Source organism: Carassius gibelio, chromosome B19 (genome assembly GCF_023724105.1).
Source record: "Carassius gibelio isolate Cgi1373 ecotype wild population from Czech Republic chromosome B19, carGib1.2-hapl.c, whole genome shotgun sequence".
Taxonomy (NCBI): domain Eukaryota; kingdom Metazoa; phylum Chordata; class Actinopteri; order Cypriniformes; family Cyprinidae; genus Carassius; species Carassius gibelio.
In genome coordinates, this window is record NC_068414.1 from 35,006,976 (window position 1) to 35,031,251 (window position 24,276).

The 24,276-nt window shown below is 37.0% G+C and overlaps 1 protein-coding gene and 1 long non-coding RNA gene across 11 annotated transcripts in view; one reads left to right on the plus strand and one right to left on the minus strand.

Moving 5' to 3' along the window:
* Positions 1–24,276, plus strand: part of LOC127978683 (zinc-alpha-2-glycoprotein-like) — a 111,101-nt gene that overhangs the window by 52,219 nt on the left and 34,606 nt on the right. The window contains exon 1 of one of the 8 annotated variants that reach the window (XM_052583541.1): positions 22,691–22,746. The exons of 4 other annotated variants lie outside the window; for them this stretch is intronic. The gene's annotated coding sequence lies outside the window, so the exon portion shown is untranslated. Of the gene's footprint in view, positions 1–22,690; positions 22,854–24,276 lie in introns of those variants that run through there. 3 more of the 8 variants (XM_052583538.1, XM_052583544.1, XM_052583540.1) reach the window with 3 other exon arrangements.
* On the minus strand, positions 7,782–10,491 carry LOC127978711 (uncharacterized). Of its 3 annotated transcripts, XR_008158615.1 has the most exons (6): positions 10,086–10,491; positions 8,846–8,936; positions 8,751–8,812; positions 8,594–8,655; positions 7,920–7,952; positions 7,794–7,861 (listed from the first exon to the last, which is right to left on the minus strand). It is a non-coding gene; the product is annotated as an uncharacterized LOC127978711 (long non-coding RNA). The 3 variants fall into 3 exon arrangements; XR_008158616.1 differs by lacking the exon at positions 8,751–8,812 and having other exon boundaries at positions 8,594–8,684; XR_008158617.1 differs by lacking the exons at positions 7,920–7,952; positions 8,594–8,655; positions 8,751–8,812 and having other exon boundaries at positions 7,782–7,861.

Sequence of the window (24,276 nt, forward strand, 5' to 3'; positions counted from 1 at the left end):
CTATCCTAGGAACGACCAAAAGTCCAGCGTTTTGTGACCTTAGGGAGCGTGATGGGTTGTAGCGTGGTAGAAGGCTAGTTAGGTACGCTGGAGCTAAACCATTTAGGGCCTTATAGGTAAGTAATGATAATTTGTAACTGATACGGAACTTAATAGGTAGCCAGTGCAGAGACTGTAAAATTGGGGTAATATGATCATATTTTCTTGACCTCATAAGGACTCTAGCTGCTGCATTTTGGACGACCTGTAGCTTGTTTATTGAAGAAGCAGGACAACCACCTAGAAGTGCATTACAATAGTCCAGTCTAGAGGTCATGAATGCATGAACTAGCTTTTCTGCATCAGAAACAGATAACATGTTTCGTAGCTTGGCAATGTTTCTAAGATGGAAGAATGCAGTTTTTGTAACATTGGAAATATGATTTTCAAAAGACAAATTGCTGTCTAATATAACACCCAGATTTCTGACTGTAGAGGAAGTAACAGTGCATCCGTCTAGTTGCAGATTGTAATCTACAAGATTCTGTGTAGTGTTTTTTGGTCCAATAATTAATATCTCTGTCTTATCCGAATTTAATTGGAGAAAATTGTGTGTCATCCAATCTTTTACATTTTTAACACACTCTGTTAGCTTAGATAATTGGGAAGTTTCATCTGGTCTCGTTGAGATATATAGCTGAGTATCATCAGCATAACAGTGGAAGCTAATTCCGTATTTTCTAATAATATTACCAAGGGGCAACATATATATTGAAAATAGAAGGGGACCTAGGACGGATCCTTGTGGCACTCCATATTTTACTGATGATAAATGAGATGACTCCCCATTTAAGTAAACAAAATGGTAGCGATCGGACAGGTAGGATCTAAACCATCTTAGAGCCTGCCCTTGAATACCTGTATAGTTTTGTAATCGATCTATGAGTATGTCATGATCTATGGTGTCGAACGCAGCACTAAGATCAAGTAAGACTAGAAATGAGATATCACTTAGATATCATGAACTAACACTGAACAACTTTTTTGTTCATTGTTAATTTATTTTTTTAGATTATAAAATGAACAATAGAATTGAATGAAGAAAAGGTAAATCACATCACCAAAACACTACATAAATAAACCTTCTATTATAATACACATGATAAAAATAGGTATTTGACAAATGACAGTTGGTTACATACAATGTATATAATCATTCCTAAAAACAGTTTGCACAGTATTTCGGCATTTCTTATTAATTTAATAAGTGTTCTAGAATAATTATCATATTTATTTTCTGCAAACACTCTTCCTAGTCAGAGTGAGACTCACAGGATAGTGGTCAGACAGTTCTGAAACCATGTCTATATCCAGCCGTATATCACAGTTTTGCACACAAGACATATGTTTCTGAAACATGAACACATAGTCTAATCTGGACTTAGACGTTTTATATGTGAATCTCTTTTCATTTGGATGTTTCTCTCTCCAGACATCTTTTAGCTCTGTCATTTCCATGATTTCCATGATTTTCTTTCTGTGTGCTTTGTGCTCTTTGCTATCTTTGCTATCTGTTGTGCTATCTTTGTCCAATTTGTGATTAAGTGTTGTGTTAAAGTCTCCACCAATGACAGGCCATTCACAAGCTTTTGATTCCTGTTTCACAAAGCTGCAGATAATCCTCAACATGAGATTAGATTTTTCTTTGGGATGGTTATAAACACTCACAAATGTGTAGAACTTATTGTGGATCTCAACATAAACCCAAGCATAGTGTTTACAATGTTTTAATAAATCAAAGGCAATTTTGATTAGTGAAAATTCCAGGATTATATGTCTAATAATTAATTTTTACTGGTCATGGGTCTGGGTTTTGAATGTTAGATGTCTATTTACTATTATAAGATATTGTAGTTAAAGAGCTGTAAATTAAATAGAGCAATTCAAATGTTACTACACCTGTTCTCCCAGGGTGTCCGATACTTCAGGAGATGCTCAGGAGATGTTCATATGTTCAGATGAAATGCCAAAAGCACCAACATACCTTCCTTGCCAGTTCTATTTATACAGCTATTGCTTAAAATGGGAGCGATCTATCTTGGCTGTAGTTGCGCCACTTGTTTAACAGGTTGAATTTTATTTATCAGTTTCAATCATGTGATGATTAATAATATTTTGTCTTCTCCTGGTTATCATTGAGAAAACTTAATTCTAAAATAAAAGCTTATTCAATATCATAGGTGTACCAAAAAATCACTAAACTAAGAAGAATTAAATATCAAATGTTACTGTAATCTATTCATATCATAAACCCGTTTATTTAGACAAGTACACTCTTAGAAGAAAAGGTTCTATATAGAACCTTAAAAGGTTCTATATAGAACCTTAAAAGGTTCTATCAGGCGCTACGTATTTGGAAGCCCTAAAAGGTTCTATTTAGAACCCTTTTTATAACCAGGAAAAAGGTTTTATATGGAACCTTTTAGGGGTTCATTCATGATTATTTCTTTTGTTCTTTCTGGATTAAATATTTCATATAATTGACAAACATCAAGACCCTTTAATGTAAAAATGTAATTCACATAAAAAAGTCACCCATGAATACTGAAAGAAAGCACACCCAAAGTGCATAAAACTAGTCATTTATTTATATTAACAAAAATAATTACTATTACTGAAAGAATGCTACTGTAATTTCAAATATTCAAGGCCTTTAAATTTACAAATCAACATTAAAACACCAACCATTTAAAAAATCTCATAAATAATGAAAATAGCGTTTCACCTAAATCTACATATTACAAAATAAGTCCATTATAAAATTACATTAATCTATATTATTATCTATATCTATATATTAATCTAAAAAATGTGGAGAGTTTAAATAGGTATTGCTCAACAAAATTCATCATGTGAGTGATGTGCTTGGGGTATTCCACACTGAAAATGAAATAAGTAACAAAGAGGCACTACATTACCTCCATCACATCCATTTCCGCGCTCACAATGTTGACACCCTCCATTTTGATGCTGGCTCTTTTTCATGGAGGGGGTTTGAAGCTTCATGAAAACCTATAGTCGGAGTTGGCTTTACTGATTCCTGCAAGCTGGAAAAACATAAATTATTTGTGAAATAACTTACAATCTTGCATACTTTCAATTACTTGAGTCCGTTCGGGAGTTTGGCGCGGGTTCGCGAATCATTTGAGTCAGTTCGGGAGTTCTGAGCGGGTTCGCGAATCATTTGAGTTAGTTCGGGGTTCGCGAATCATTTGAGTCAGTTTGGGAGTTCGGAGCGGGTTCGCGAATCATTTGAGTCTGTTCTGTTCCTTAATCATTAGAGTCAGTTCGGGGTTCGCGAATCATTTGAGTCGGTTCGGGAGTTCGGAGCGGGTTCGCGAATCATTTGAGTCTGTTCGGTTCCTTAATCATTAGAGTCAGTTTGGGGATCGCGAATAATTTGAATCAGTTTCGGGAGTTCGGAGCGGGATCGGGAGTTTGGGGTTCGTGCATCATAGCTGTATATCATTATAGGCATTTTTAACTAATTTAGTAGCTAGTTCTAATTACGTTTTCCACGTGTTTAGGTGTGATATGTGAACTGTATTTTTTGTTTTAATGATGTGCCTTTTAACAGTATCAAGTATATTCAAAAACTAAACAAATCGTGCCTAAAAAGTGCACACATCTATACTAATGTAAAGTTACATGATGAAGACATACTAGTGCTCGTGTGTATTTTGAGTGCGTTCTTTCACTGCATTATTCGGTGTATTCAAATGCATTAACGAATGCATGTGAACGATCACAAAATTCAAGATATGGGGGTTAGAAAATGTATATATTTATATCATATTATGTAGTTAATGAATATCACACGAAGAGTGCCATTTCAGTTTTTCTCCAAAAATCAACATGATTAAATTGTGATATTATGTTACTACAAACAATAAATTAATTACAAATACAAAATGTTGCAGAATAATGTAATATATGAATGAATAATAGCCTAAAGAACTTTTGTGCCAAAGGGGTTCTTTCTTGTCATTATAGAACCTTTTTAGCATAAAAGGTTCTTTGGAGTTGAGTAAAGAACCCTGTGGAGTGTACCAGATAAGTTCTAGTGAAATATTTTAATATTACTGAATTTGTAGGCTATTTAAATTGGTCACAATTTAACAAAAACATTCTTAGTTATAATTACTAATTATAATACTAAGTTACTAATTATAATGCTTTAATTTTCACGGTTATTCAAATAGTGCGTAAATTTGGGGAAAAGCGGAAAAAGAACATTAAAGAATATTATCACTGCCTTAATAACTCCTTATAATCAATATTCTGGTCTACTTCCTCAGGTTTGGCTCCAGTATATTGCATAAATTAAAAAAAGACCAATTGGGCATATGCCTAACAATAAATAATCAATCACTTGAATCACTAAACAGGGCCGAAGTGGGACTAATTTTCAGCCCTGCGTTTCATGCCTTCGACCAGCAGACTTCATGACTGACTATATTAAAATAATGTCATTAAACATCAGTAGGCTATATACGTCTGCAACAGTGCACTGTTCACTGCACCCTTGTATTTAATTGTATTTTTCTAGAGCTTTCGTTTTGATGTAAAAAAAAACAAAACAAAAAACTTCAGAAATGGAAAATAAGTGACAACTGTTTTTAAAGGAAATAATAAAAGGACACCATAAGGGACGCTCAAAATATTTGTACACAAACACACACAAAATGGCACTTATATTTTTTTTTTCACAATTTCATTACAACATTATAGCATATCAATAAATAAAAATGCATATTTTTTCCATTAAATATTTTTCATTTGTACTACAATAATAAGGTCTCCGTTTAAAAATACGTGTGAAGTTAATATTTTAAAATGTATATATATATATATATATATATATATATATATATATATATATATATATATATATATATATATTTCTTTATTTCCCGGCAATAACTTAGAATAGTTAAAGACGTCTTCCCTCAGGTAGATTGAATGTTTTCCAGTTTTGCTGGATGTTGCGCTCATGATGTTTTGCATTCGCCCAAACTGAATTGGCCTTTAAAAACACTTAATAATACCTAATGCAGAAAAGCCGTCGCTTTTTCCGAATGGCTAAGATGACCTATGTTGTTTTGGTCATTCTGAAATATATGAGGAGTCTTTCATCAGTTATTTCTGTATAATTTTAGGCTACATGACTGCGGCAAGTGAAAGAGAATTAGGCTATATATATTTGCCCGACCGGACAATAAACTGGATCAGAATGTTAATAACAAACAATAACTAGGGCAGCACCCAAACTTTGGCGAGAATGATTCTGATTTTATTACTTTCAGTGTAAATGGTGACTAATAACGGATAACGTATTGACAGTATCAAGGTGACGTCAGTTGAGGCTCGTGAGCCGGTTTGACTCACGGAGGAATCAACACTATCAGCGCAACAACACACACACAAAGAAACACACATAAACAAAAATATCTAAATAAAAAAACATAAATAAAAAAAAATAAATATAAAAATATTATATTTTGATGACATTTGCTACGCGGAGCCAGGGGCATAGCCGTCATTTCAGAAGTGAGGGGGTAGGAATGAGATACCTGCATTATTTGATCCAAAGTACAGCATAAACAGTAATGTTGTGAAATTGTTTTACTATTAACTGCTTTCTATTTGAATGTCTTTTAAAGTGTAATGTATTTCTGTGATCAAAGCTGAATTTTTAGCATCATTATACTGCAGTCTTCAGTGTCACATGATCCTTCAGAAATTATTCTAATATGATGATTTACTGCTCAAGAAACCTTTTTAAATTATTATTATCAATATTTAAAACAGTTAAGTAAATTTTTCAGGATTCTCTGATGAACAGAAAGATCCAAAGATCAGAATTTATCTGAAATTAAAAGCTTTTATAACATTATATACTATACCATTCAAAAGCTATAATTTTATTTTTTCGAAAAAGAGATTTTTACTTTTATTTAGAAAGGATGCTTTAAATTGATCAAAAGACATTTATAATGTTACAAAATAGTTAGATTTCAGATAAATGCTGTTCTTCTGAACTTTCTATTTATCACAGAAACCAGAAAAAAAATATGTTTTCTTAAAATATGTTTTCAACACCATCATAATAAATGTTTTTTGAGCAGCAAATCAGAATATCAGAATGATTTCGAAGGACTGTGTGACGGAGTAATGATTCTAAAAATTTAGCTTTGAAATCACAATAAATTCTATTTTTAAAATATATTCAAATCGAAAACCGTTAATTCAATGGCCTTGTGAAAATATTTCAAAATGTTACATTTTTGCTGTACTTTGGATCAAATAAATGCAGGCTTGGTGGATAGAACAGACTTCTTTAAAAAACTAACAATCTTACTGTCTGAAAAGTGGCAGTGGCTATTAGGCAACTTTCACTTTTCTCTAACTTCTAGCTTTTAATTGGCTTAGAAATCTATAACTGCTGGACAATAGCCAATATTAGGCTAATGATTTGTTTATATTCTACAAAAACTATTTTCTACAATCACATAAAGCAAAATATTTTCTGTACTGTAATGAATGCTTGGCCTGTGTCAATTAGCACTGCATTGTTCATATACAGTATGCTACTTTATCTATTAGGCTACCTGGACTTGAAAAACAAATAAACCATATCTTGTCACAATCGAATGTTTTCGTGTTTCCAAACGTTTCTGGTGTCTGTGAAAATTCAGCGTTAGCTGGACGTTGTTGCCCATATTAGGAAATTCCTGGTTATGACTTTCAGCGCGAGAGCGCGCTCCGGTTTCGAGTATGAATGAAACACACTCTGCAGGGAGTTTAGCGCTCCGTGATGTTCATCTCGCCTTATTCTGGGTCCGACAAAAAACATCATGTCATGCGCAGACTATCCTGTATCTGTGAATTTAAATCTATATTTATTCATACCAGCTCTTGAAAAACACAATCAGACTTAGTCAAGACTCATATTTATCTCTTAATATTGCACATTTAGCAAATTGTTTAATTAATAATTAGGCTTTTATAAGTATACATCTGTCCAGGCTCTGAACAGACTTTTATAATGGCTACTATAGTCTTCACAAGCCAGAGCTGTTGGATCTTCTGAGAAGTGCCACAATCCAGACCCTGGTGTTTCTGATTTGTCTGCCAGTGGTACATCATAAAGATGGTCTCCATGTGCCTTGTTCCACTGTCCACTGTATTATCCTCCGAGTCTCTGAGGAGCTGCTGGCCATTCACCAAGAGACTCACCTCCTGAAGACCCCAGAACACATGGAGGCAGCGCTGGGCTCAAACTGATGCTGTTTTTCTGATGTGAAACCTAAGCTATGCTGTAAATGGTTGTAAAAAGTACTTTCAGTTATGTATAGAACAATTTGTTTTAATGTTTAAAAATTACATGCCAAAAAAATAAACACACAAAAGAATGTTTTGTGAAGAAGAAAAAAAATTACAATGTACATGAGTGCTTCTCTTTTAGTTACATGTGAATATGAAAAACAAAAATACAAAATGTACAGAAAGTAGTTTATTTATGAATAAATTACACACTAAAAAAGAAAAATGTATGCAACTTATGCATTTCATTTTCATTTAACTAGAGAAATTAGGTTTTTCCATTGACAATATGACATTTAAAAAAAAAATATATTGAAAGTCTGTAATATACACATTTTTCCCCACTGTTATCTCTTGGCTAATGAAGAATGTATTTGTTACGCATTCTCTTAAGAGAATGTGTAACAAGAGAAAGAGAAAACAAGAGAAAACTTGTGCTCTTCTCTCTCTCTCTGGAGTTTGATGTGCTCCCTGAACAGCTCCACTCACTCCTCACCTGTCCCAGGACACTCACTCACTCCTCACCTGTCCCAGGACACTCACTCACTCCTCACCTGTCCCAGGACACTCACTCACTCACTCCTCACCTGTCCCAGGACACTCACTCACTCACTCACTCCTCACCTGTCCCAGGACACTCACTCACTCGCTCCTCACCTGTCCCAGGACACTCACTCACTCACTCCTCACCTGTCCCAGGACACTCACTCACTCCTCACCTGTCCCAGGACACTCACTCCTCACCTGTCCCAGGACACTCACTCACTCGCTCCTCACCTGTCCCAGGACACTCACTCACTCGCTCCTCACCTGTCCCAGGACACTCACTCACTCCTCACCTGTCCCAGGACACTCACTCACTCACTCCTCATCTGTCCCAGGACACTCACTCACTCCTCACCTGTCCCAGGACACTCACTCGCTCCTCACCTGTCCCAGGACACTCACTCACTCACTCACTCCTCACCTGTCCCAGGACACTCACTCACTCACTCCTCACCTGTCCCAGGACACTCACTCACTCCTCACCTGTCCCAGGACACTCACTCCTCACCTGTCCCAGGACACTCACTCCTCACCTGTCCCAGGACACTCACTCCTCACCTGTCCCAGGACACTCACTCCTCACCTGTCCCAGGACACTCACTCACTCGCTCCTCACCTGTCCCAGGACACTCACTCACTCGCTCCTCACCTGTCCCAGGACACTCACTCACTCGCTCCTCACCTGTCCCAGGACACTCACTCACTCCTCACCTGTCCCAGGACACTCACTCACTCACTCCTCACCTGTCCCAGGACACTCACTCACTCCTCACCTGTCCCAGGACACTCACTCGCTCCTCACCTGTCCCAGGACACTCACTCACTCACTCACTCCTCACCTGTCCCAGGACACTCACTCACTCACTCCTCACCTGTCCCAGGACACTCACTCACTCCTCACCTGTCCCAGGACACTCACTCGCTCACTCCTCACCTGTCCCAGGACACTCACTCACTCACTCCTCACCTGTCCCAGGACACTCACTCACTCCTCACCTGTCCCAGGACACTCACTCACTCCTCACCTGTCCCAGGACACTCACTCGCTCACTCCTCACCTGTCCCAGGACACTCACTCGCTCACTCCTCACCTGTCCCAGGACACTCACTCACTCACTCACTCCTCACCTGTCCCAGGACACTCACTCACTCACTCACTCCTCACCTGTCCCAGGACACTCACTCACTCCTCACCTGTCCCAGGACACTCACTCGCTCACTCCTCACCTGTCCCAGGACACTCACTCACTCACTCCTCACCTGTCCCAGGACACTCACTCGCTCACTCCTCACCTGTCCCAGGACACTCACTCGCTCCTCACCTGTCCCAGGACACTCACTCACTCACTCACTCCTCACCTGTCCCAGGACACTCACTCACTCACTCCTCACCTGTCCCAGGACACTCACTCACTCACTCACTCCTCACCTGTCCCAGGACACTCACTCACTCACTCACTCCTCACCTGTCCCAGGACACTCACTCGCTCACTCCTCACCTGTCCCAGGACACTCACTCGCTCACTCCTCACCTGTCCCAGGACACTCACTCGCTCACTCCTCACCTGTCCCAGGACACTCACTCGCTCACTCCTCACCTGTCCCAGGACACTCACTCGCTCACTCCTCACCTGTCCCAGGACACTCACTCGCTCCTCACCTGTCCCAGGACACTCACTCACTCACTCACTCCTCACCTGTCCCAGGACACTCACTCACTCACTCACTCCTCACCTGTCCCAGGACACTCACTCACTCACTCACTCCTCACCTGTCCCAGGACACTCACTCACTCACTCACTCACTCCTCACCTGTCCCAGGACACTCACTCACTCACTCCTCACCTGTCCCAGGACACTCACTCACTCACTCACTCACTCACTCCTCACCTGTCCCAGGACACTCACTCACTCACTCCTCACCTGTCCCAGGACACTCACTCACTCACTCACTCCTCACCTGTCCCAGGACACTCACTCACTCCTCACCTGTCCCAGGACACTCACTCGCTCCTCACCTGTCCCAGGACACTCACTTGCTCCTCACCTGTCCCAGGACACTCACTCTCTCCTCACTCGCTCCTCACCTGTCCCAGGACACTCACTCACTCCTCACCTGTCCCAGGACACTCACTCACTCCTCACCTCTCCCAGGACACTCACTCACTCCTCACCTGTCCCAGGACACTTAGCAAATAAACTGTACCTGTTAACAACAACAGCACAAGGAATTTCAACTAAAAATGTACTATTAACTTTGTATTTTTAAGTCTTTCCCAGCAGGCTCACTCACTCCAGAATAGTAATAAAACAAGAGAAAATGGAAACACCTATGAAAAATATAAAGACAGGTTTGTAATTTTATCAATAGAAAATATGACACAGCAGGACATGCATAAAAAATACTGCAGTGCTAAAGTTTGGTTAAAACATTTGAAGACATGTCTTGCATGACAGCACTTCAAAAACACAACAAAGAGAAAGACCATTGTCCATTTTTACTTTATGTAAAAAAATCAAATCAAATAATAAAAAAAACTGGCTTTTAACACTTTCACTAGGTATTTGAGTGAATGAAAATACAATAGACTACTTACATATCAGTGTGAAGTCCTCCACAGAACTCTCACCTGCCACCGTCGTCATATGCACGCAAGTGATTCTGGGATATGGTAGGGTGCGAAGTGTCCATCAGATGTACACTTCATTTTCAAGGGAACTGAAGGGCGCATTTGAAGTCGCTTTCGAAATTCGTCACTCTTCGTCGCGCTCCTGTGACGCATTCGCACTTCAAATGCGCACTTCAGAGTCCATGCACTTAGGTTTGGGACACAGCACTCGTCTCGTTTGTCAGGTGTGTCGTCATAATCTGACCTTTGACTGTCGTTACCATTGTTACCAGCCAAAAGGGGAGGACTGACCAAGCAGTTCACCGAGCGTCGATGTCCCGGTGTGTAAACTTCTATTTCATGGTTTGGTTTTTAGGGTACTGTTCTGATTGTATGCTATTAAAGTGAAAGTAAGTGCAGTTTGACGTTTTCTTTACAAATGTGTTGTGAATGCCTGAACGAATGTGATTTTACCACAGCGCTGTAACGTTAGCTCGATCCTGATCTTGTTAGTAAATGCCCAGTAACAACAACACTTCTTCTTTTTTTTTTTTTTTTTTTTTTTTTACCATAATAACTGTTTTACTTTGGTTTTTGTAGTTTAAGCAGTTAACTTTAACTTTGTATAGTTGTAATTCAAAGTTTTTTTTTTCTGTTTAGCAGCTCTCTCTCTCTCTCTCTCTCTCTCTCTCTCTCTCTTTCTCTGTCTCTATGATTTTCCTTTCCTCTTTTTTCTTAACTGTAATTCATAATTCAGTTACACATATTTTTCTTTCTTCCTTTCTCTTGTTTTGTTAAAGCTCAGAATCAGATTTCGATCAGTTCTGTTTTTGTGTGGTTGGCTGGTGGTTAAAGTAATGCCTAAAGCGCAATGACCATATCCCAAATATCAAAACTCAAAATATGTCATTTCCCTACCTAAAATACATATTTTACACAGTCACTGTTATATTGATCATAAACACAGATTAAAAGCTTCATATCAGCGGCCATCCTTCACAAAACTTAACATCTAGCACAGTTTTGTCCCAGAATTCAAAATGTTTCAATACAAGCATTTCAGTTAAAGGTAATTAAAGGAACATTTCAAACGGGGGAAATAAACCCATGGTAACAGTTTAAAAGCAGCCAATTCCATCAAAGAACACAACAGATATGACTGATCAGGGTTGAGAGGAGACACAGCAGACCGATCATGCACAACAGATTCTGAGCTCACTGACAAATATCTGATCTTCCTTTACACAGAGCGCGTGATCGTTAAATCGAAAGTGAAAGTGAACCACGAGCGCTCATTCAAAAAAAATGTAAATAATCTGCATATTAAAAGCTGCTCCCTAATGCGCGAAAATGATGTGCAATATTTACAGCAATTTACAGTGCATCCGGGCTAACATTTTTTACCGAATGTGGTCCCTGGGAATCGAACCCACACGCAATGCTCTATAGGAACACCATGTATATTTAATCACTTGAAAAGTTAAACACAACTAAAACATATCTTTGTATTGTTTGCACACAGCCATTCAAAATTGTTCACACTTGTTTCTATTGAAGTGATCAAACCAACTGAACATGAAATGAGTCAGTTCAGAGAAGCACAAGTGTTACAAGTGACATCTGAATAAATTATAAATAATACGCGATTTATCAACCCGTACAAAACTGTGCTAAAGAAATTGGCATAAATAGGGACATAAATAAGTAAATAAATAAATAAATATATATATATATATATATATATATATATATATATATATATATATATATATATATATATATATATATATATATATATATATATATTAATAATAATAATAATAATATTTGCATTCATTAAGATATGTGACAGGTGTTTGTCAAACATTGTAGTTGTTGTGATCGTGTCTCTATGAAAAGGACAGTCTCTGAACAAAATGTTGCAATGTTTTTACAATGCTACAATTCATAATTAATTTGCCATTTACGTCTTTACACTGATTCTTTTATATTACGATTCGTTTACATTAATACATTACATTTGGAGACACTCCCTTTTAAGCTCGACATTGTTCAGCAAACAAACGTCACAATGAAAATGTTCAATAGGTTTATGAAAATAGCTCACCAGGTGAATACTTTCGGTTTGTTGTTCTTTAAAGCTGGATAAACACGCAGTTCTTTTCAAACCTGAACCTGACTCGTTCATGATTTTAACCATGTAAGTGTTCCGGTTTTTAAAAATAAACACAGCTGTGTGTTTTTGTGCTATTATATTATACTATATTGTTGTTTATTTGTAGGGAACTAACCGGAAATTATTCAACATGTTTACACTAAACGTATGATTATGACGATGTTTTATTTATTTATTTATTATTATATTATCTTAGTGACTAGTTTTTTTTTGAGTAGCTATAATACACTTGACTGATCATTTTGCAAAGTAATAATTAATTTTCATTAATTATACCAACGATTAAGATTATAGTTTGATGCTAATTGTCTCTTTTAGACGTGCACTCTATTCATTTGCTGCTTTTTCCTTAAAAAAAAAAAAACTAACCCTAACGTTCCTATCTTTTTGCATTTATCATTTTATCTGTTTTCTTTTCATTTATTATACAATTAACAACAACAACAACAAAAAAAAACTCTAACACTAGCTTGCTCTATTATTTTCTATTCTATCTGTTTTCTTTTTATTAAGCCCTTGCTGTGTACTGTGTACAGCTCTTTTGATGATTTTGATTGCTTCTATTGTCCTCATTTGTAAGTCGCTTTGGATAAAAGTGTCTAAATGATTAAATGTAAATGTACATGTTTATTAGACTTTTTTAATCATGTCACCTCAATATCCATGTGTGAAATAATCAGAACGAAAGTGAATATTTAGATATTTGACCAATCGGGGCATTTTATAAATATGTCTGTGATGTAGATATGTATCTGTCACATACTGTAAATCAGCTCTTCTCTTTTCTCGTCAGGTTTTCAAATCTTCTGCTGCTGTTCTGCTTTATCTCTTACAGTGGTAAGTATCAGTTCTGTTTACATTTGTTTTTTCAGTTGCATGTAGAGATGTTGTAGTTGATTTTTTAACTTTCATGTCATTTAAAGTGATTGTGGGAGATTGATTATAATTTTTCAGTATTGATACTTTGAAATAATTTTATAATCTGTATTTGCAGGAACCCCTCGTGCAAGAACTAAACTTCTCCATGTGACAGGAAAAAAGGGAGACAGCATCATCCTGCCGTGTGAATTGGAGGCCAGACAGATTTCTCATTATAGTTTAAGCAGTTGGTCAAAAACTATCTATGTTTGTCAGAATGAAGAATGTGAAAGTGAAAATGGACGAGTATTTAAACAAGGAAACTGTGACGTCGTCATCAAGGATCTGAGTTTCAGTGACGCAGGGAAATATGTTTTGAGAGTTGATTACAATAATGCACAGTCAATGCTGGAGCGATTAACCCTGGAGTACTATCTTCATATTCAGGGTAAAGTCAAAACTCATCAAAGCATGTGTCTTCTGGTTTTCCTAAAAACAGTGTAATAATGTTAGTGTTGCATGCAGAGCCATAACCACCAAAGACATTTAAAGTGATGCATCTAATCCAATATTCAGATTAGTTCATTTAACTAGAGGCTGTTCAATGGCTGATTTTTAAATGATTACATTGTGTCCCCTAATATTATGTTCTTGATTGATTCCACCATAATAATAACAATGGTTAAGGATGAACTGAACATTAATGAGTTAACAGTCACTGATGCAGAAACATACAGAGTTCTGGACTTTGATGATGAAATCTTGATCACAGTATACTTAAAGTGGACAGCTGACGTTTATTCATTATTTGAACAGCAAACTGATGCTGTATAACTTATCTTTGATATTCTCACAGGATCTGGTACAGACTCGAAGGAAAACCACACAGATGACAAAACTGCTCACACTAAACAAGTTTGTAAGTAAAACAGGAGACAGTAATAAGGGATTCAATTTCTGACAAATGTTTTTTGGTCACTGGTAAAAAAATATAAAATTTTAATGGTATGACAATTAGAGATTAAACTGCACAGAAATGGAAATCTACAGAACACACTACACACGTTAACATTAACAATTTGAGAACAATAATAATAAAAAATTGCACGATTTGATGTGATACTTTCTCTTCAGTTGATCAGAAGTGGCAGACTTATTACTTGTTCAGATTAAAATATCCAGTGAAAGTTCATATTTGATTAGATTAGATTCAGCTTTATTGTCACTGCACAATAATCAGTCAGATGAGGTGAAGAGGAGGAGTGAGGCGTCTGTGTGTGTGGTGTGGGGGGTTTTGGGGGGTGTCAGAGGGCAGAGTTCAGAAAGGAGACAGCTGTAGGGAAAAAGCTGTTCCTGACTCTTGTGGTCCTTGTCTGGAGGAACCTGAAGCGCCTCCCGGACGGCAGGAGGTTAAACGTTCTGTGGTCAGGGTGAGAGGAGTCCTTGAAAATCCTGCGAGCTCGATGTAGACAGAGTTTCCTCTGGATGTCCTCAAGAGCAGGAAGTGGTGTCCCTGTGATGCGTTGGGCAGTTTTCACCACCCTCTGCAGTGCCTTGCGGTCAACCACTGAGCAGTTCCCATACCAGACTGTGATGCAACTGGTCAGGATGCTCTCGATCACACACCGGTAAAAGTTCACAAGGATAGCTGAAGACAGCTGGTTCTTCTTCAGTGTCCTGAGGAAGCAGAGGTGCTGGTCAGCGTTCTTGACCAGGCTGGAGGTGTTTGTGGTCCAGGACAAGTCCTCTGAGATGGTGGTTCCCAGGAACTTGAAGCTGGAGACACGTTCAACAACCATCCCGTTAATGTGGATGGGGTCATGCATGCTTCCTTTCTTCTTCCTGAAGTCCACAATGAGCTCATTAGTCATACTGGTGTTAAGGACCAGGTTAATGTCAGTGCACCATGTGGCCAGGTGCTGTACCTCTTCCCTGTAGACAGTCTCATTGTTGTCTGGGATGAGACCAATCACCGTGGTGTCGTCTGCAAACTTAATGATGGAGTTGGATCCATGCACAGACTTGCAGGCGTGGGTGTAAAGGGAGTAAAGGAATGGGCTCAGCACACAGCCCTGTGGTATGCCAGTGTTCAAAGGTTAGTTCACCCAATAATCAAAATTATGTAATTAATAACTTTATATGAATTGAAAACCAGTGAGACCTCCGTTTATCTTCGGAACACAGTTCAAGAAATTTTTGATTTAAACCGTGATTCCATTTGATTCCATTGAAACCGTGTGTACGGTCTACTGTCCATGTCCAGAAAGGTAAGAAAAACATCATCAAAGTAGTGTTTGTGGCTGACACTCCCTCTGAGTTCAAACAAACCAATATCCCGGAGTAATGCATGCACTCAAACAGTACACTGACTGAACTGCTGTGAAGAGAGAACTGAAGATGAACACCGAGCCGAGCCAGATAATGAACAATAGACTGACTCATTCTCGAGTCAAGAACCAGTTGCATCGGTTTTTGGATCACCAGTACTTCTTTCGGACAGTTCGCGTCAATAAACTGGTTGAAGAAAACGGTTCACCGGTTCTTTTGAGCTCGATGTAATGATGTCATTGGCGATGATTGCCCTTGATTCAAGCCTGCGGCTCATAACATGAGCGCAGAATCAGTTCAGAATCAATCACCAAAAGAATCAGTTCAGTTCAGACGCTCTGTGTGTCGGTCTGCTTCACGCTGAATCACACATGTGCAGTATCATCAGCTCCTCGGTTCTCGAATCGGACGCGTCTGACAGAAACGGTTCTTTTGTTCATTATCTGGCTCGGCTCGGTGTTCATCTTCAGTTCTCTCTTCACAGCAGTTCAGTCAGTGTACTGTTTGAGTAAATGAATTACTCCGGGATATTTGTTTGTTTGAACTTAGAGGGAGTGTCAGCCATATTAAAAAAGTGAACAGCTTAAGTCATTTGTGGATTAATGCGTATTGGAGACGCGGACCGTTTAAAACGATTCAGTTTGATTTGGTGAACTGGTTCAAAAAGATCCGGTTACATCGAATGATTAGTTTGTGAACCGGATATCACAAACTGCTTTGTTTTGAACTCTCTCACAACAGACACGGAAGAAAAGACAATGCTGAATAAAGTCGTAGTTTTTGCTATTTTTGGACCAAATGTATTTTCGATGCTTCAAAATATTTTAACTGATCCGCTGATTTCACATGGACTACTTTGATGATGTTTTTCTTACCTTTCTGGTCATGGACAGTAGACCGTACACACAGCTTCAATGGAGGGACAGAGAGCTCTCGGACTAAATCTAAAATATCTTAAACTGTGTCCCGAAGATAAACTGAGGTCTCACAGGTTTGGAACGACATGAGGGTAAGTTATCAATTACATAATTTTAATTATTGGGTGAACTAACCCTTTAAGTGTGATGGTGGTGGAGCAGGTGTGGCCTGTCCGAACATGCTGATGTCTGTTGGTCAGAAAGTACATAATCCAGTTGCAGAGGGAGGTGTTAATGTCCAGGTCTCCAAGTTTTGTGGTCAGCTTGGAGGGAATGACGGTGTTAAATGCTGAACTGAAGTCAACAAACAACATCTGTACATACGTGTTGTTATTGTCCAAGTGTGTGAGTGCAGACTGCAGTTCTGTACATACTGCATCCAAATTGCGGGGTATTTGGCGGCCGTCTCCTTGCTGTCGCTGTTGAAACGAGCATAAAAGTAATTTAGCTTGTTAAGGAAGGAGACCTCTTTGACTGTAGTAGCAGAGTTGCTTGACGTGTAGTCGCTGATGATCTGGATGCCCTGCCACATGCGTCTGGGGTCAGAGTTGGAAAAGTGTTTCTCTACCTTCAGCTTGTAGCAGTACTTGGCCTTTTTGATGCCCCTTTTCAGGTTAGCCCTGGATTTGCTGTAGATCGGAGCGTCATCTGACCTGAAGGCAGTGTTGCAGACTTTCACGAGAAGTCGCACCTCCATGTTCATCCATGGCTTCTGATTAGGGAATGTTGTGATCTGTTTCTGTGTTGTAACACTGTCAATGGTGGTGTTGATGTAATCCAGTACAGAGGAGGTGTAGATATCAATGTCCGTGTGAGAGCCACATGCAGCCTGAGAAGCAAACATACTCCAGTCAGTGTGTTGAAATGAACACACGATCCAAAGTTGGAACATGATCCAAAGTTTTGTCTCCTCTGGTGTGGCAGGAAACATGCCGATGGAATTTGGTGAGCACTGTCTTTAATTTGCAGTGATTAAAATCGGCGGGTGATCAGTCTGTTGTTTACTAATGGCCACATGAGGTGCATTCAAAGCAAGCTTGGCATTAGCATCCGGTGGAATACTGTAGTTATAATGGTGGAAGTGAACTCCCACGGCAGATAAAAAGGTCTGCACTTAACCATGAGAAACTCATTACTTCCACTCTTAACAGCGATATCTATTGATTTTATTTTGAGGTAAAGAGCTAACTTAGCTAAGTGTTTTCAATACCATTTTTCAATAAAGAAGATTTATATATCAATCTTCATACAGTTGCAGTCAAAAGTTTACATACACTATGCAGAATCTTCATTGTTTTCCCAAAATAAGAGAACCCTTTTTGAACCCTTTCCAACAATAACTGTATGATTTTGAGATCCATCTTTTCGTACTGAAGACAACTGAGGGACTCAAATGCAACTATTACAGAAGATTCAAACACTCACTGCTGATGCTTCAGAAGAAAACACAATGTTTTAAGAGCTGGGGGTGAAATGTTGAATTTGAAGATCAGGGTTAATTTACTTTTGTCTTGTTTGAAGCATGTAGCTTCTGAACAGGGACGGATTCAGAGTAAATATGGCCCTGGATTTTCCCCCAAATAGACCACACCACACATACACCAGACACTAATATCTCACAGTATATTACAACAGTCAATACATCGCATTTATGGAAAAATAACACCACAAAACCAATAGTGATTGAAAAAAAAATTTATTATATTATTTTATTTATAAAAAAATGCATATGACATATAATGATAAACATAAACAAAGAATCAATAAACCTGAAACAACAGAACTACTCTAATATTTGAGCATTTGTGTGTGTGTGTGTGTGTGTGTGTGTGAATGTTCGGACTAAGGCAGTGGTTCTCAGCCTTTTTTATTCCAAGGCATCCAAACCTTATATTGCCCCTTAAAATAAAGTCAAATGCGTGATTCACAATTCATTCATTTATTTTTGCTATTCGATTTTTGCATTTGTATTTCAGTTTTGTGCAATATATTTAGATGAGTTTTTAAATATTTAATTCAGTGATTTGATTTTTGATCTGTGACTGAACACTTTTGCTGGAAATTTAATCCCACACATTTAGAGATTTACAGATTATTGTGAGTTTAAAGAACATTAAAAAATGTGTTCTCTTCCCAATTTCTCTCTTCCAGCTGTTCTCCATTGGATTATGTTTATTGGAATGGGTTTTTCTGTGCTTCTGATTGTTCTTGCTCTGATTATAGTTATGTCCAGGAATCACAGAATATTTCACTATATGTATTTAAACTTTGGTTATAATGAATACAGATAAGATATAATATATATATATATATATATATATATATATATATATATATATATATATATATATATATATATATATATATATATATATTATTGATAATTATAATTTTATAATGCATTATGTATATATATAAAAAAAGGCTTTAAATGGATACTACACCCCAAAATGAAAATTTTGTCATTCACTTACCCCCAGGTTTCTATAATAACCCCCTTATTATAGAGTTGTGCTATAATAACCTCTATAAATACAATTAATTATATACACTAACACTTGAAAAGAGACAGAAGTGTAGATGTTTTTGGAGGGTTGCTCATTTTTAAATCATGCCCTATTGCTTCAAATTTAGCTACGGGTCTGCTTGTGACTGTCCCATAGACTGACAAGTAAATAACAGTGTCAAGGTCCATAAAAGTATGAAAGAAATGATCAGAATAGGCCTAATAGGGGGGAGTATCCCTTTAAACAAAGTGTAGCCGATTATTTATTTAAATTTAATTTCTTTAGAGCATTAAACTGTGAATATCTTTGAATGTTTTTATTTTTGGAGAATCAAATTTTATTTGTGAACAATTTATTTTTGTGAAGCTCCTAACATATATTTGTGGATCTCATTCTATTTATTTGTGAATGTTTAATTTTTACATTTTATTTGGAATTAAGTAATTCTAACCCATACTAGTCACTGGTTACTCAGAAATTGCTTTAGGTGATTGTGCATTTCCAAAAAGCATCGTCATCGCTATCCATACACCCACGACACAGCCCAGATCAACAGATCTGCAAAGGATGTCTGAAATATTGAAGTTTGTTTGCATAATTTGCATCAGTGTTTTTGTCTTTTATATTTATCACTATAAAGTTGTTTTGAAGCAATCTAATTACAGTTTTAATTATCTGTATTGTATCTATAATTTTACATTTATATTTATTATTGCATGTGGAAGAGTCTTCACTTTTCCTAAAGTGTCTTCATCATCTTCATCTACTATGGTTTTACTTTTCCTCATTTGTATTATTCTTTTTAATGGTCTTTCCTCGCTTAAACGTACAATTATACTGAGATTCTTTATTTTAAAAGACTAAGTTATTATACTATTTTGTAATAAACGTATATCTTTGAAACTCCAGATGTTTCTTTTTTCTCACTAATTGGTTTACTTTTTCTCAACTGAAAAACAAAAAAAAAATATGTTTGACCAAATCAAATTTCAAAAGTCAAATCAAACAAAAAAATCCACTTTCAACAATATATATATTTTTACATGATCGTATCACAAATTATGAGTATAACTCTATTTGGATTAACTTAGTTAATCAAATATCCAGGTAAATACAAATCTAAATTGTACCTTGTTTGTAAAAACACTCTTAAAAAGTAAAATATGTGCTACAAAAACATGTGCTGTTAGAAGCATTTCCAATCATTTGTGAGAGTGGAAGCTAAAGTGGCTCTGCAGGACGGTCGACAGTGGAAACAACTTGAAATAGACAGTCATTATTCAAGGTAAGAGTAATACATCATACTAAACTTTAAAGGGTCTACTTTTATTGATGTGCACTAACAATATGTCTTTTTTATATAATAAAGAAAACAAACGCTTTCTACTGTCTAGGTTTTGAGCTTAAGCTCTTCACAATGATGAACCTAAAATCAGCGAATTGTCTCATAGACATAATAAAAATATATAAAAAGGTTTAAATAAAGGCAGCTGTGTTGCCAGAACTTCACCGTTAAAAATATGGTAGCAACATTTAAGGTTTTACAGACTTAACTTATTAAATTCACAATAAAGTACTGTATTTCATTCACACAAACACTAAACACCATCATGGTAACAGTATTATTTGTTCGGGTGGGCGATATGGCAAAAATGTATTTTTATTTTATTTTTGTTTTTTTGAAATATCTTGCTATTTTTGGACCAAAATGTATTTTCGATGCTTCAAAATATTCTAACTGACCCTCTGATGTCACATGGACTACTTTGATGATGTTTCTCTTACCTTTCTGGACATGGACAGTATACCGTACACACAGCTTCAATGGAGGGACTGAGAGCTCTCGGACTAAATCTAAAATATCTTAAACTGTGTTCTGAAGATTAACGGAGGTCTCACGGGTTTGGAACGACATGAGGGTTATTAATTACATAATTAATTAATTAATTACATAATTTAGATTTTTGGGTGAACTAACCCTTTAACTTTTAAAAGATTGTAGACATAAATGGAAGATTTGAAATAGGCCTATAATTTGCCAAAACACTAGAAGAAGCTCAAAAAAGAGGCTTCACCTATACCATATCCAGGAGAGTATTAAGGTAAATAATGTAGGAAGTGGAGACAGGAAAGAGGAAACTGTACTAACAAGAATAAGGCTCTAAATAAAACATTAAAAATGATAGGGAAACATCAGACGGGATTGTGTGAGGAGTGCCAGGAAGAGGAATCGGTGGAGCATGTAATTCTATTTTGTAGGAAATATCAAAGGGAGCGGATGATAATGGATAATAAACTGAAGGAATTAGGGGTACAGAATCTCACTTTAAATACAATATTAAATATGAATGTTAGAGCACAGGTGAGAGAGTTGTTGGGTTTTTATTATTGGGTTTTCTATATTATTGGGGATACTGGAAAAAGGTTAAAGGTTTTTTTGTTTTTTCCCTCCCTAAGTTAGTATAGAATTATATTGTGATGTAAACCTACTGAATGGTCCACACTCCGGAACAGAAGGTGGCGGTAATGCACCATTAAGCTGGATGCCAACCGCAGTTAAATAAAGTAGAAGAAGAAGATCTCAAAGAAGCAAGGGGTGAATTTTATATTAAGAAAAGAATAACCAACCATTTATCAGTATATGCTACAGAGCTATTGGCAATATTATTGGCCGTACAGTGGAAAGAAGAGAAGGAAGTAAATAACACTGTCATTGCATCTGATAGTCTTGCAGCACTTGAACGTGTAAAATCTGGCCGGTCATTAGTTAGGATGGATATTATTAATGAAATATTCTGCAGGATGTATGAAATGACAGTTAAGGCTATTTCTACACAATTCATTTGGGTTCCTGCTCATGTTGGAGTGGAGGGAAATGAAAAGGTGGATATGCTGGCTAAACAAACTCTAAGAATAAAGCAAATAGATCTACATATTCCCTTAAGTATAGCAGTGGCTAAAGTTTACATTAGAACATATACACAATCAGTATGGCAGATATACTGGAATGATCATGAAACAGGTAGACATTTGTATAATATACAAAAAAACAGTTGATGTTGGGAGAAAGGAGAATAGGAATCGAAGAGAAGGAAGTATCATTACATGTCGTAGAATTAGACATACTGGACTTAATAGTACTTTACATAGAATTGGAAAGCACCCAACTGGGGAATGAATACACTGGACAACGTGTATTACTTCAATGTGGAAAATATAACAATGAAAGATATCGCCTTATTCAGTCAGTGAAGAAATTGAAACTCCATGATTTTTCTTTGTCAGGTTTATTGGGGAAATCAGCTAACACACTCCCGTCCAGTCGGTGGCGGTAATGGATCTATAAGCTGGTTTGCCAACCGCCAATAAAACACCAAAGAAGAAGAAGATCTCAAAGAAGTTTGGAGAGGGAGTTGGATTGAAGTGTTGCAACTGTGGAGGTAATCACAATGCGGCATATGGAGGTTGTGAGGTGAGGAAAAAGGCAGTGGAAGTTCAACAGGAAAAGACAAAGAATAATGGGACATATGCTGAAGCTGTGAAAGCGGTAAATAATAGATATAGACAAAGTGGAACTGAGAGACTGGAGTATGGGAAAATAAATGAAGATACAGGAAGAATGGATGAAGGTAGATTACCAGAAGATGCAATGATAGTTACTAAGAGAAATTTTGTGCTCTTTATGGTGGAAGTAATTAATTGTACAGCGCAAACAGAAAGGAGAACAGAAAATCTACAAATAATAGTAAAAGCGGCAGAGAGATTTCTAGATATAAAGGGATTGAAATGTGAAGACATAATGAAAAACCTTACAGAATCTCAGTTAAGTCAGGAATTAGGGGTAGGCTAGTATGTTAGCTCTATTACAATGGAATGCTACAAGCCTGTATGCTAATGGACAAGAATTTAAAGGGTATATAAACCAAATGAAAGATAAACCAAATGTGATATGTATTCAAGAATCATGGTTGAATCCTAGATTAGAATTTGTCTTGAAAGGATACATAAGTGTGAGAAGAGATCGGGTAGAAGGAAAAGGAGGAGGATGTGTCAGTTTTGTAAAAGAGGGAATACCATATAGAGTTTTGGAGAAAGGGGAAACGATGGAATATATAGTAGTAGAAATATGGGTTGGAAATAAGAATTATGTTATAATAAACTTTTATAATCCGTGTAAAAAAAAATAACACAAGAAAGTATGGGAGTAATATGGTGTGGGGATTTTAATGCCCATAATACTTTATGGGGAGGTTTATTGACCGATACAAATGGTATGGTCATTGAAGAGGTAATGGAAAAGGAGAATTTAGTTTGTATAAATGATGGAACAAAAACTCGTATGGATGTAAATTTAGGGAGGGAATCAGCAATTGATCTAACTGTTGTTTCTAATGAATTGGGGGGAATAATACATTGGGAGGTATTAAACTGTACAGTGGGTAGTGATCATTTTCCAATATTAAGTACAATTGTAAATAATGAAATAAGGAAGATAAAGAAAGTAAATACAGGAAAGTGGAAATATGAGAAGGCAGATTGGGAAAAATTTGAAAGAATATGTGAGGAAGGATTGAAAATGATCAAGATGAAAGAAAGAATAATAATTGAAAGAATATATACAGAAATAATATCAGTGGTACAGAATGCTGCAAGAGAATGTATTCCGAAAAACAAAGGAAAAAGGGAGGGGAAGATAGTCCCATGGTGGAATGAGGAGTGTGCAATAACAGTTAAGAGGAAAAGGAAAGCATTTAAAGTTCTAAGAAAAACTCACAATTGGGAAAACATGATAATATATAAAAAGGCACAAGCAGAAACTAGAAGAACAATAAGGGAAGTGAAGAAAGAATATTGGAGAGCATATTGTGACGAAATTGGGAAAAATACTCCAATAGGGGAAGTATGGAGTATGATTAAAAAGATGAGTGGCATTAGAAGAGAATATGAGTATCCTGTGTTAAGTAGTGGAG